General features: G+C 38.1%; 1 protein-coding gene across 1 annotated transcript in view; it reads left to right on the forward strand.

Annotated features, from left to right (window-relative positions):
* Nucleotides 1-15628, forward strand: part of gmds.L (GDP-mannose 4,6-dehydratase L homeolog) — a 347082-nt gene that overhangs the window by 30164 nt on the left and 301290 nt on the right. The gene's annotated exons all lie outside the window — the stretch shown is intronic.

Here is a 15628-nt window from a genome sequence, read left to right on the forward strand (position 1 = left end):
CACTGCATGCTGCATATCCAACAAGTTAAAACCTGATGGTGCCTGGCAGACTTTTTTGTCTTCAATAAAAGACATGTATAAATATATAATGGGATCATGTAATAATCTCTCTAATGCTTTATTTACCAGTAGGTCCTTCCAGCTGACACAAGGTTACCCATTCCGATTAGAGGAAAGGAGGTTCCGCTAAATATTCAGAAGGGTTTTTTTCACAGTGAGCACTGTGAGAATGTGGAATTCGCTCCCTGAATTGGTAAAGCTGGCTTATACATTAGATAGCTTTAAGAAGGGGTTGGATGGCTTTTTTGCAAGGGAGGGAATACAGAGTTATGAAAGATAGCTTGTAGTACAAGTTGATCTAGGGACTGGTCTGTTAGCCCTTCTGCAGGAGTTTTGCATCAGTTGTGGTTTGACATCAGCTCCTTTACATTCCATATGGTCTGGAGTCCATCTGCAGGTGACTGGAGTCCAGTTGCAGCATTGGGTGGTCTCTTCAGCCTGCTTTTCATTTACTGCATGCCCTTCTAGAGGCCTAATCTTATTTTTTTTTCTTAAATAATATTGTAAATGAAGGCTTATGTCTATGAGAAAAAGCCTTTGCAAATGGTCTTAAAGGTTGTATAACTTGACGTTCTTTATCAGTGAGATTATTTTCTAAAAATGAGACATAAGGAAATAAATTGCTCTACAGTTGCAGTGTAGCAAATGTATACATAATAAAAAGAAAGGAATGTACTCATAGGAACTTGGTTTACTGCCCAGGTGCAAATTTGTCCAGTATTTATAAATGATCTCCACTTATACATACTATTGAATAAATCCATGAGCCTTGATACATTGCATGATGATACCAGACAGGTACTGTTTTTAATAGCAGTTACATGTACATAAATATTTTAAGACATGGAAATGGTTTAAAGTAAAGTATATTAAGTATTCCTTAGTGTATTGGCAGTATTATTAAAGGGATAGTGACATGTTCAAGATATCGTCCCCCTCCGAGCATAACATAACTCAGGAACTCTCCTTCAAGATGTCAGTAAGCGTCACATTTTAATAAGTGGTGAACTGGGAGGAGGCAGGAGGCACCTCCTTTAGAAAAGATTAGCAGCACTAGGATTTATGTAGGCATAGTAACAGGTTCCTTTTAAAATTGTAATGTATTACTTTAGTTATATCAGAAAGTGGTTTAGAAGTAGTCGAACCAGACTAGTCCCTGGATGAACCTGTACGGAGAGCAGTTTTCAATAACCCTGTATTTCCTCTCTTGCTATAAAACCATCCAATCCCTACTTGAAGCTATTTAATGTACCAGCCAGTGCAGTTGATTCAGAGAGTGAATTCCACAACACATCTTTCACTGTAAAAAAAATATGATGGAACCTCTTTTTTTTCTAATGGGAATAGATGCCCTTGTGTCTGCTGAAAGGCTGTACTGGCAAATAAAGCATTTGAGAATTTTGTTTATATGTCCCCTTCTATATTTATACATAGTTATCACCCCTTAAGTGCCTCTTCTCCAGTGTAAACAACATTTACACTCTTTCTTTCTTCTTAACCGAGTCCTTTTATACCAGGTTAGTTGCATTCTTTAGACTCTCTAATTCAGTCCTCTTTGAGTGCGTGGTGTATTGTAGATGGGGCCTTGCCAGTGCTCTGTAAAATGGAAGAATGACCCTCTCCTCCACAAATCAATTTCCCTTTTAATACAGCTCAAAACATTGTTTGCCTTTGGAACTCCTACCTGGAATTGCTTGATACAGCCAAGTTTATTATCTGCAAACACTGATACATTACTTACAATACCCCCCCCTAAGTCATTAATGAACAAGTTAAATAAAAGTAAACCCAATACAGAATTCTCTACCCCAAGTAGAGAATGGACATAAGCCATTGACTAGATTGATTTGAGCCATCAGTGCCCCTTTCGAGTTAGTCTTGAAACTCTTACTCAATCGGATACACTGAAGATAAGAGCTGATTAAGCACATTTGCATTTCTGTATCTTTTATAACCACATTATTTCCATTATTTAATTAACCACACTCTTAACCTGCATGTTTTTACTTTCAATATGTGTACTGTACATTTTTGGAGGGTTAGTCTTTGCCTCTTTTGCCATCTGTTCCTCATTTTCTTCATTTTATATCTTCCCCTTTCTGATTTCTGACAGCAGTTTTGAATTTCTTTCTTCTTTTCTCCTGTTAACTTATTTACTTCACATTAAGCCACATGGGCGTAATGTCAGAAGACATTTACTTTTTAAGGGAATAAGTTTAGAACTGTAATGACTGAACATCATTTCCACTTCTGTTCTGTTCTGTATTTTTAGCAAAAAATATAACGCTTCAATAGTTCTGAAGTACTGGACTTAAGGAACCAAAGTTTGCTTTTCCGAAGTTCAGCGTGTCTTTGATACATCCTGGTTGGCTCCTCAACAACCCATGACATAAAAAGTTATAAACTTATTTCCATTAACTGTTCAGGCAGTACTGAACTTTTTTTTATTGGCCACTATCTCCCACTTTCTTGAAGGGGGTCTGTAACATATCCCTACAATTAATTTGCTGGACTTTTTACAATCTGTAGAAAGCTCTTCCCATAAGACATCAGCTCCATCATTTTCCACCATCACTTTTAGATCCTGCTGGGATCCTGCTTAACAGAACATTCCCTCCTCTTTTTCTATTAGCCCTGTCCCTCCAAAACAAAGTATAGCCTCCTATATTTACTGCTGAGTCCAGTAAACGATTCAGTGTCAGTACCTCCATCACTCCCATTTTACCAGTCAGGCCTCTTAGTACCAGATTGTAAATTATGTAAATAAAATGTGAGGCCTCCTTAGTTCAATCCTTTTAAACCTGTTTGAGATTGCAGGGCTGTACATCATAGGCAAACACGGAAGTTGTCTTATCTGTATCATAAGAATTTTTATTTAGATTTTTTATGCTAATGACATGGTAAAGCACTGGAAAAATTGCACATTGGTATAATCAATTCTCGTATGATTTGGTGGTGCATAGCTAAAGAAGGTTAGAGGAATGGCTGTTTTAGGCTTATTTGTCATCACCATCAGTTGCTAGACTTTCTTTTTAAGTGAACACAATGTAAGGAGACTTGGTTTATTCAAAGTTCTAGCTCTATCACAATTAGTAACTGAAGTATTATGTGTGGTTAAATCCATGACAGCATATCGACCTACACCTGGCACTTATTTATTAAGTATCACTCAGGGATTGAACAGTAAGTGAAACTTAATAACATAGCTGATTATATTTCAGACCTTTTTCCATAGTAGCTTAATTTTAGGGCAAGGCCGGCCAAATGTGGATTGTAGCTCTGCCATGTATTTAAAATTACAGCTACTACAGGGGGAAGTAGGAGGGAAGGGAAAGGAATATGGAGACAAAAAACATTCAAATTGTTTTTTCTCCATACAGTGCTAATAGATATTTATGCCTTGTTAATGACACTTTGTGATAGTTTTTTTTAAATGTAACCTTTATAGCTTGAGTTTTTAGATTTGTAATATTTATATTTATTGTATTACATTTGAAGCAATGTTACCAGATATTGGCATATTGGATTTCAAGTAAGTTTAAAAAAACAAAACAAAACCTCAATTGTCCATCAAGTAAAGGTGGCCATACACGGATAGATCCGCTCGTTTGGCGATGTCGCCAAACGAGCGGATCTCCCTCCGATATGCCCACCTTGAGGTGGGCAATATCGGGCTGATCCGATCGTGGGCCCTAGGGCCCAACGATCGGATCCTAGCGTTCACCAAACGGGCGGTCGGATCGCGGGACCGCATCAACGAACAGATGCGGCCGCGATCCGACGGGATTTTTAATCCCATCCGATCGAGATCTGGCCGACTTTCGGCCAGATCTCGATCGGGGAAGCCCGTCGGGGGCCCCCATACACGGGCCAATAAGCTGCCGACACGGTCTGTCGGCAGCTTTTATCGGCCCGTGTATGGCCACCTTAACCCTTTAGTGTGTGTTTTAGCATCACTGACCTAAATTAGTCCCTGCATTGAAAACTGCACAACCTTGCCAAATGTCCCTAATAACACATACATGCACACAGTGCACATTTCCCCCAGCTTTCCTGCATAGCCTAGGAAAACCGCCAACCAACTTATGCGTACTATTAACGTTTTTGGGGAACTTTTTATTAAAGCCGTAAAAAATGCAAATACCTTTTATTTAAGTTGTCCCCAGGCAGAAGTGCAAGAGAGCCAAGAGGTACAAAAGTGCCCCCAAACACTACAGTTCTGACACCACAAACATTGCATCACACTGACACACCCTAACACACACTTTATCATGAGTTGTTCCCCCTTACACAAGCATTAGAACATTCACTTCCACTATTTTATACAGTGTATAAATGGTTCACTCATTTACGCACATTAAAAGGGAATGTGTGGAAATCATCAGTGGATGCTCATCTGGCAGAGTTCACAAAAATCTGTACCCTTTTATTCAGCATCTACATTTTACACACTCCATGGAGCTGTAATGGAATCTGATGTCGCTTCCGCCCAAGTTCTCCTTGCCTTAGATTTGCATATGGGCAAAATATCATCTCAAGCATGTGCAGAACTCGAGTGGGTTGCATGATGACCCTAGTAGTGATGAGCGAAATTTTTCGCAAAGTTTCTCCACGAAAATGACAGACTCCAATGGGTGAAAAAAAATTGTCTAGCTTGACTTCAAGCATTTTGGAGAATCTTCACTGTTTCGCTAATTTTCTGGTAAGCAAAACTGGTCAGATTTGCCCATCATTAGACCCCAGGGCTAGGTGCACATGTGCAGAGGAAACATAAGGGAGAAATGATGACTTCAGGGGGACTAAGATGGCTTTTGCGTTTGCGAATGTTTGATTAATCTGTTATAGAATAAATAGGTATATGGATGATGTCTCTTTCATCACTGCACTTATCTCTGGCAGATATATTTTGCGTTCTGATGAAGAAAGGAATTTCTGTTTGCACACGTTTGTAGTTTTGCAGTGCACAAGGATTCTGCTGCTGAGCCAGGCCTATTTGTGGTAATCGTTATTGCAGAAGGATTAGCTTCCCTGCTATTGCATACATGAAAGGCAATGATAGACAAGTTGAGTAGATGTCACTGCTAAGTACCGGTAATAGTCAGTCAACCCAAAATAAAGGAGTTATTTAGATTCTTAGGATTTCACTAGTGAGAGGGAAAGTCCGTTTGGAATGAGTATATGAGGGTTTAAAAATGGGTGAAATATATAGTGAATAAAGTACCCCCCTTGTAAAATATAAGGATATTATATGTTACCGAGGAGTTTCATGACCATATAAAAACACGAGGCCAAAGGCCGAGTGTTTTTATACAGGTCATGAAACTCCAAGGTAACTTCTAATATCCTCATATTTTGCAACTGGGGTTACTTTATTATAATACACAAATTTTAGTGAGTCATGTGACAGAAATGGCATCAGAACTCACCGTTTATAAGGATATAATTTACAAGATATTCTTGGCTTTTGTGTATTATAAGTTCATTATAACAGAGTATAGGGATAAGGACTAGTGAACTCAGGTACAGAGATGGGAACTGTTTCCAGAATGCTTGGTACCTGGTAAATTGCAAAAGTTCTTATAATAGCACTCTGAGCAATTCTATATTAAGTTATAAATTATCTCTGGCCACTGGTAGAAGTTTCTTCAATAAACAGCTTTTCTCTACTTTCCATGGCTGGAGAAGCTGATAGAGATTCATGGAGTGTTAGAGCCCCAATAATTTGTTGGTGTCTTGTCCTGCTCCTCTGAATGTTGTAATGAGAACCACTAAGTCAGTAAGCACAGGGATTCTGGGTTCTTTATGGGTAATAACTGGAGGTGGATTTACTTAGATCAAAGAAAACGACGGCCTTTCTCCTCAGGAAAGTACCCCACAGGCCAGTGTTTTTACCTTTTATTCCTGTTTACATACCACTAGGCTTGGGGAGATTTAGGAGACCTTTTTTTTAAAGACAATTGGGTACTCTGTACTGACTTGTTCCTCATAGTTATAGCAACCTGACAATATTTTTTTAACTGAAGTCAAATTAGGGAATTAATGTCATATTTACTAAGGTATGAATGGTAAATTCAAATTTTCAATTTTCTTTAGTTTCTCTCTCCATATACCCCAACCCAGTTTTATGGTTAGATAAGATGAGATAACAATCAATTACATTTGTTATGTATATTTTGCATTGGGTGTTCATTTGGAAAGTAATTTCCTATTTTTTTTTCAGTTAAATTTCTTCTGTTCAATAAGTTTTCTTTAATTTGTAGCACTTTGGTAGTGAGAAACTGTTTTTGCAGTCACTAGGGACACAGGTAGGTTAAAAAGTCAAATTAGGATCTCTTGGAATTGAGGAAGTAAGATGCTTCCTTTCAAATGCTAAGGGAGACATTTTCAATGGGCTGCCCAGCATAAGTTCAGACCAAAGGTTGTTAAGGTTTTGTAACACAGGACATCCACCCATCTTTTTTGATTATTTTCAGCTACAGACTATGGAAGTTCAAGTCTCTTCTGGAAATCTTCCAGAATTTGGGCCCCTTTATCAACTGCCAAAATAGAGTAAAAGATTTGAACTGGTAATAGTTCCTTAGCAGCATGCACTTTCCTGTCCCCTGTTCTAATCAGAGCAAAGCTGCATCTGGAGACTGCAAACAAATCAGGCACCAGAAATCTAGCATTTGGACATTATTCTTTGTCACTGAGCTTCTGCCATTTTATCAACCTTTTCACATTAATTATTTTCCCCTGTACAGCAATTTTGAGTGTTCATTTATAACTGAGATGTATTTTGCAATTACTGTGCTGCCAGATTTAGCTTAAAGGGATTGTTCACCTTTAAATTAACTTTTAGTATGATGTAGAGAGTGATATTCTGAGACAATTTACTTTGGTTTTAATTTTTTATTATTTGTGGTTTTTGAGTTATTTAGCTTTTTATTTTTCAGCTCTCCAGTTTGCAATTTCAGCCATCTGGTTGCTAGGGTCCAAATTACCATAGCAGCCATGCACTGATTTGAATGAGAGACTGGAATTTGAATAGGAGAGGGACTGAATAGAAAGTTGAGTATAACAATACATGTTTAGCCTTAGAGAGCATTTGTTTTTAGATGGGGTCAGTGACCCCTATTTCAAAGCTGGAATGAGTCAGAGGAAGAAGGCAAATAATTCCACAACTATACAAAATAAACAATGAAGACCAATTTAAAAGTTGCTTAGCTTTAGCCATTCTATAACATACTAAAGTTAACTTAAAGGTGAACCACCCCTTTTATGTAGATTTTGACTTGGATATAGGTTAAATACAAAAGTACAAATTTGACAATGCACAAATTGGTAAGTTTTATTTCTGTTATCTTATACTGCAGTATGGTAAGTAAACATTATCCTACTCTACATTTTAAGGGATACTGCCAGTTAGACTATAGGCTCTACAGGACAGGCAGGGCCGCCATCAGGGGGGGACAGGGGGGACAAGCGTACCGGGCCCGGGCATGAAGGGGGGCCCGGCAGCGCTGCATTTTTTTGAAGATCCGGGCCCCCCTTACGAGCGCCCGAGCCGTACGTCTTGCCTCTTCAGTGCCGAATGCGGAAGTGCCGAAAAGCCGAAGCCGATGCGACGAAAAGACCCGAAGTCACGAAGCGCCGAAAAGACCCGAAGTCACGAAAACAGCCGAAGCCGAAGTCCTGAAGCAGCGCAAAGACCCGAAGTCACGAAAACAGCCGAAGCCGAAGTCCTGAAGCGGTGAAAAGACCCGAAGTCACGAAAGGAGGCGAAGTTGAAGTACTGAAGCCATGAGTTCAATTCTACTGAACACCAGTTTGTGTTTTTTTTTTTTTTTAATCCCCTGGCCACCAATGTATTATTTTAATATTCTATAGGCCCCTGCCACCAATCTTTTTTTTAAAACTTTTGTTTTTGGGGCCCCAATTTTTTTTTTAACTCGTAAGGGGCCCCTTGCCACCATTGTTTTTTTTTGGGTTTTTTTTTTTAAAAAAAAATTAATTTTCATTTTGGTGGCCCCAAATTTTTTTAACTTGTAAGGGGGCCCCTGCCACCAGTTTTTTTTTTTTTTTTCAAAAAAAAATTATTTTTTTTTTAAATTTTTTTTGGGGCCCCAATTTGTTTTTAACTTATAAGGGGGCCCCTGCCGCCAATGTTTTTTTTTTTTTTCAAAAAAAAATTAATTTTTTTTCAAATTTTTTTTGGGGCCCCAATTTGTTTTTAACTTATAAGGGGGCCCCTGCCGCCAATGTTTTTTTTTTTTTTCAAAAAAAAATTAATTTTTTTTCAAATTTTTTTTTGGGGCCCCAATTTGTTTTTAACTTAGAAGGGGGCCCCTGCCACCAATGTTTGTTTATTTTTTAGTTTTTTTTTCATTTTTTTTTGTTGGGGCCCCAAGTTTTTTTTAACAGGGGGCCCCTGCCACCAATGTTTTTAAAAAAAAAAAAATTTTAATTTTTTTTTTTTGGGGCCCCAATTTTTTTTATAAGGGGGCCCTGACCATCAATAGCTTTTTACAACTTGTGTGGGGGGGGGTTACTTTTTTAGCGCTGATGTCTGTGTGGTCTTTTAACTGCGATGTGGGCGGGATATGGGGCGGAGCTTGGTCGTCAGTGTGGGCGGGGCCCAGGGGGCCCCAAAAATTTTGTTGTACGGGGCCCCGTGATTTCTAATGGCGGCCCTGAGGACAGGGGCCTCCTTCCCATTGTGTCTTTTACCTGAAGCCCATCGTTTCCCCTAGCGGCCTATCCATACAAGAAACTAGTTTTAAATGATTACTGCCATCTTGGTACAGGTATAGGATCTACTGTCCAGCAACCTAATTTCAAATACAATATATTTTAAGAAAACATTTGCAATTTGCTTCAGTGATTTCCTTTTTTCTGTAAAATGAAAATATCACCTTTTATTTAAGCTTAACTAACCCTACATTTAAATGTGTTTTAGTAAACTTAGGTATTGTGTTCCAAGTAATGGAAATACAGCACCTCTAGACAGTCCTAACCATTTTGGATAACAAGTTAAGGGGTTAATAAAGAAGTCAATTTAATTTGAGATGTACCATTTTAAGGATATATGCCAATAAGCAAGACAAGAGAAGATTGAATAAGTGAGACTGAGTTAAGGTAACGTTATAGGAAACTAGTGCCATAAATGTCAACTAGGCAGTGTTCAGCAGTTTTGAATTGCCACCCTTTTGGCTCATACTAAAGCTCTACTTAGCTGTAAGCTCAAAGCACAGGCTACAATAATCTAAAATGAGTGTTCCATGTCTGTATGCTTTTTATATAAACAGTGAGGTGGGTCTTGCATTGGCAACATGAAGTCCGAAAACTGGTAGAGAGGGATTTACGCCAACTGGTGGGCTGGCCTTTTAGATGAAATTCTGAACAGCAATATATTCTGCATGTGTTACATATAGAAATATACACTGTAATCTGCATCGACCTAAAAATTAAGTGCCAGCTTTGAATGAGCAAACTGGGATATAAAGCAACAGATGTCTGGAAAATTGTTTTCCAGCATAAGAATTTAGTTTGGCAGTGGAAATTTGTGGAGTAGAGGAGTCACAAAGACCTTTTTAACATTTCTATAAATACCGTTCTGCAGATGTTGGACTACTGTCTGCTCTTTCTCGTGGGAGTGCTTGAGAGACCTGTCTGGTTATCCCAGAGACTTTAGTAGCTGTTTGGTGTAACCAGTCTTCTTGAGTCATCTTGTTACTGTTTACCTTCATTTTCAGTGTGAAAGACATTCTCCAGAAAGCAAGCCCCAAAGAGCTACATGATTGCTGACCTGAAACCTAATAAGATTTGGTACTGTTTTTCATTATTTAGTGGAGTTTGAGCTGATTTTGTGTGGTACAGGTGACCCCCTTCCCTGCCTTTCAGTAGTTTTCCCTCTGTATTTTGCCTACATAGGTATGGCTGAGCTGACATCATATAAAATTTAACTTTTGGTCTGACTAGAACGATCCTTAAAAATAGAAAAGAAGAAACAAATCAAAAAAACAAGAACATGTCTGTTTGCTTTTAGTATGATCAGACAAGTTGAGATTATGCAGTCCCAACAGCAGCTTGCTTAGAGACATTTGATTCCTCAAGATGGACCTCATTACTCACTTTCTGCACTCAGATTCCTGTGAATGCAAGTCTGCTTATTCATTAGAAAGAAATAAAATCCAAAATTAAAACACACAACAGTGCAGATGCAAAGAAATTATGTTTAGGTGAAGATTGGCTCCCAATGACTGATGACATTTTCTCTATAATTAACAAGGTCATTGATCCTTGATTGTATGGTTCTTCCAAAATTCAGTGGCATATTTATCTGTGGGATTATTTAGACCAGTCTTGCCTACCATGACGTTATAATGTTCTGCAACCAACATACAAAACTTAAGCCTAGAGATATGGCATTGAAATCTAAACGATTTTGGCACCATTGTAAAATATATCCACTAGAAATCATATTAATCTTGGGTCAAAGCTACCCTTGTGTGGTGGCATTTAAGGGACTTGCTTCGTAGGGTGCAAAGATACATTGTCTCTGCCTTCAGAACAAATGAACAAGTATCAAAGCAGTGTTTGTTAATATTTTTAGGGGACCCAAATGTAGTTGAATAACAACTGCAAGCTTCACAAAGTCAAAGATGGTTTATATGCCTTAATTAATGTTTTTTTTCTTTTGTAAAAGATAATTGCAGTGTATACAAGGTTGCTTTGGGAGACCCTTCATAAGCAGTATGGAGACCCACCATTGTGTCCTGACCCATAGGTTAAGAATCCATGTGGGTGCATCTGTTGTTACACCATGTGTGGCGAAAGGCCTCTGAAACTGCTGCGCAAAGTGTGATACATTACTTTTTACTATTTGGAGTATTGCAGTTTCTGTTCTTTCATCTTTGCCAGAAAACTAGGTGGGGAGCTCAAGGTTTTCGGCTGACACTTTTAATGGCAACTACAAAAAAAATGCACAATAATTTTTATGTTTATTTTTTTGTGAGTTGAGCGCTCCAACATAGCTTGTGTAGATTTGCAGGACTGAAGATCAGAGAGATCTCAGCCTATGTACAAGACCATGTTTCCAAGCTTAATGTAGCAAATGGAATTTGCTCTGGTTTGCAATTATTGTTATCATTATTACCTTTAATTTCAAAAAACAAAACTTCTTTATAATATGTAATATTAGTAGTATTACAGTTTGATGATATTTTATAGTATAGATTTTTGGCATGTAAGTGAACATGCACATTTAAAGAAATTGTTCAGTATAAAAATAAAAACTGCGCAGATAGAACCCAACTCTCTGCTTTTCAGCTCTCTGATTTAGTCATAACTGTTCAGTGAGTTTGTTATTGATCATTAGCATGCAGCTCAAATTCAAAAGCAACAGTTATGACCCATGTGCTCCCCCTTTCCCCCCAAGTTATTGCCTGGTAAATGGCTAACTAACTGTATTGAAAACATTTTTTATTTTGCACAGCCCATCTATTTACCTAGTTTTTATATTATACTGAACAATTCCTTTAAGATATCAGGACTACATTTGTTACGTATGCTGGACTTCAAAACCTCCCCTCAATTTCAGCACTTTGTCACCTGTTTGCTGAGCAGGAAATCACTTTCAGCAGGTTGTGTCCAACTTTGGATCTTGTGCTAACAGGAACATTTTCCATCCCTTTTGGTACAAGCGAGATGTGGGCGTCTCCTTGGGCATCCATTACCTGCCCTCCTTAGATGTTAAGCACAAGGTTGCTTTGTGCTTAAACCAAAGCCAGAAGAAGGTGCAAAATGCATACATTGAACTATTAGTAAATGTCTGCCTATGAGTTCCACTTGTGTAATGGCCATTTAACACACAACACCATACTAGGTAAATCATAACTTTAGCTTGCTTAGAATGTGGAAAAAAGTGCAACCTGTATTCAGCTATTGAATTGTTTGTAAAGGAAGCCCTGACCCTACTTATATTGTTGCAGTCAGTTCTGCTCCTTTTCATAGCCATTCATGTATAAATTTCTGTTTTGGGTACTAAATGATTTGTGAATTGTTCTGTTAGGTGGCTTCAGCACCACACCATACCCAGCATTTAGAGCTGTATAAAGTTTTATCCCTTCTCCTGAGGCACTGAAAATTGTAGCGCACACACTATACGGTATGTGATGCATGTGGAAGATTTACAGCACAATTAAAAGAACTGTTTTCCCCTCAGGTTTGTTTTATGGGCATTCACTGAAACAAATTGCCTAATGTATACCTTTTAGCAATAAAGTTCCTTTTTCAGCGGTATTCTTGCTGTGCAAAATCACTTAAATGTCAACTTTCTGAAAATAAAGTTGTGAAGTAATTTCTTTTTCTGGCATAGTGTATGACTTTAAACAAGAGCACTACAGTATGATGTTTGGCTCTAACACTGTTATTAACATGATCAAAAATACTTCTAAAACTCTCTGTTGAAAGACCAATGAGACTGGGAGGTTTCTTCAGTCTTTCCTGCAGTTCCTGGTATATGGAGCAATTTCAGTAGTTATTTTAAAAAGTAAAACTTTGAGGAAAATGCTAAATGATATTGAAGTGTGCTGTGTAATCTTGTCACCGTTTATATAGGATTTTATATTTATATATCTTCAAAATATTTAGATTATGTAAAGAATACAGGTTTTGTGTAAATGCATTACACAATGAAATGTTTTAAAGCATCAATCTTCTGGCTGCTCTGCTAATTGCTATGGTTGTCCTGGGGAAGTTGGAAGCAGTAGTTCAGCAACAACTGGAAGCCCTTCAGTTGACAATTCCTTTTTTTTTTTATTATGAAGGATACATATAGATGGATTCTATATACCCTTCCAGGAGTGTATATCCACTGAATTCAGGCAATATTATTTAAGGAAAGCTTTGTGAATTCCGAAAGCAATTTAGAAATGGGTTAAGGATTTTTTTATTCAGAAAGAGGTGTATTTTACATTGTAAGGCTTAAAGGACATGTAAAGCCTACATTTTCCTACCATGTTTATAAGTTGGGTATATCTTCCTCATCCAAGCCACATCATTTGTACTGCATATACCCCCTCAAAAGGCAGCTCTGTGGCCATTTTACCTCTAACACATCATCAGTAACATTGACATCTGCAAACAGGACATGTATGCTGTAAAGTTCATGCAATGCAGAATGCAGGTTTACACAGGCACAAATAGCAGAAACACGCACTCCTGGAGCCAGTCGGTGCAGATAAAATAAACTTTATTCCAAAAGAGCTAAAATCCAAGAGCCAAAAGTCCTAACGCGTTTCGTATCCGAAGATACTTAATCACTGGACCGATGTTTTAGCTCTTTTGGAATAAAGTTCTTTTTATCTGCTATTTGTCGATATCACTCCCCAAGCTATGGGTTCGGGGCACTGCACCCGAGCCACGAGATGCCATCAGTGTGTGTGGTACATTTACTGCGATAATTTCCCCCAGTAGGCCCCCTCCCTCCTCCCCCCCGGCCTGCCTCATCCCCCGGGCAAATGCCCCTAAATTGCTACTTACCCCTCGGATACCTCAAATTGATCAAGTTTGCGATGGCAAACCACCGTAAAAACCTGAAAATCATGAAGGCAAAAAACATCTGCAAATGGTTCAAGGGACCTCTGCCAATGGCTTCTACATGACTTAGACAGGTTTTAGCCGGAATATAGTCGGATTCGTGCTTTCAGCAGCTTTAGGGCTTTTAGCCCGAAAAATTTGAGTTTTTAGTGAAACTACCTTCGAGAATACTTGAATTTATTTGGGAAAGCAAAACTCGACCTTTAATAAATAACCCCCTTAATGTTTAGATGTTTTTAGTAGGTTAAAGTATAGTGATATCCAATATCAAATATCAGAAAAAGCCCTAATTCATTACCAAGCATTCCAGATAACAGATCCCATACTTTACTAGCAAATCAGTACATAACAGATGGATAGTATTCCATGAATACAGACAGTAGGTATATTCTCCTTAATGCAGTGAGTATTTACTTTTAACTAGACTGTGTATGAACTAGTCTGTGCAACTGCCGTCATTGCAGTTCACCCTATGCTCTTACATACACATATGCACACATACACACTGACATTTATGTTCATCAATAAAGCTGATAGCTGGTGGTCCTGTTGCAAAAAGAGCTGTAGCTCCCCCCGCATACAAATCTGTGTATTTTATATTGTTTAGCACTCTTGAAATGCTCCTCCTCCCCTGATTTCATTACTGCTGTTTGGCAGAGGTACTTTGCTGGAATCAATGGTACGATTATAGGCATTGACAATGGCTGAATTGCAGTACCCTATTGAAAACTGACACCCAGAACAAAATTGCGGCTTATGGGTGCAGTAGGAGTTCCACATCAATCTGCGTGGTGTGTGTTACATTGCCAGACAGTAAATCAGCTGTGTTGTGTGTCAGCCAGACACCAGTAGCACTTGCTGCCTGTTTCCATCTCATTGCAAATCCCGGGCCTATCACTCCATGGAGCTGGAAAGGAAGTAGTGAGGAAGCGAGTGCCACTGCTAGTTCAGAATGTTCCAGTGTGGTTGGAAAGTCTGAGAAATTGCTTGGGTGAGAAGAACAAGACCTTATTGACAGGGTTCAATCCTGGTCAGGTCTGTTTCACATCAGCTTATTAAATCCACACAGCTATTTCCCCCTTTCTTTTTTTTTCTGTGTCTTTAGCACTTCAACCTCTGTTTTATTATTTGCATTTCACAGACGGCTATCGTACAACTGAGAGATTTTTTTCTTCCTCGTTTTTCATCATAAGACCATTCTGAAACTTGTAAATCAATTAATTTAGTTAATATACTCCAGTGGCTTTTATGTTTTCCCCATATATATATTTTTAAAGTGAACTCTGTTCAACTGTTCTCTGAACATTATTTGTCATTTTATAGGTAGAAATGTGAAAGCCAGCTGATCACTTCAGCATATTCTACTAAAGCCTTACATTTACCATTCCATTCAGCCAGCATTTGGAAACTGTTATTCTTCCATGCAAAACTGTTTTTGGACATTTTTTTTATTCATCTGATGCATCTGATGCTTTGGGTCTCAAGGTTTTATTTTGAGTAAAAAAAAACAATACAATTATTTAGAAATTAATGGTTTATCAGATATTTTATGTATTTGTGGGGGTTCTCTGTTGTTACCCTATTTTTATGTAGGTTTATCTTTACTTTTTTTTATAAATATTAAGTTAAAAAATGTATGGGATATTTTGCATTCAGTGCTTATTTATCTGGCTATTTATAGCTTTATTATGAGTGGGATCAGTTATTTTTACTTATTCATAGTTATCTTATCTGTAGACATAAAAGCTTATGACAAATTTTGATGTTTTGACCATAATACTGTTCTCAGGGAGAACGCACCAGGCATTGTTTGCTTCATAGTTCTTAAGCAATGGTATAGCACCAATTCCAGCCCAGGACACTACAACTAGTTTGTTTTTTACTCTATTTTCCTCTCAGACTCCAGAAATATGCAAACAGACTAATTGGCTGCTGAAAAAATTGGACTAAGGAAAGGGTCATCGAATAATGAGCCATTTTTTAGTTA

Source organism: Xenopus laevis, chromosome 6L (genome assembly GCF_017654675.1).
Source record: "Xenopus laevis strain J_2021 chromosome 6L, Xenopus_laevis_v10.1, whole genome shotgun sequence".
In the NCBI taxonomy this organism is placed as follows: domain Eukaryota; kingdom Metazoa; phylum Chordata; class Amphibia; order Anura; family Pipidae; genus Xenopus; species Xenopus laevis.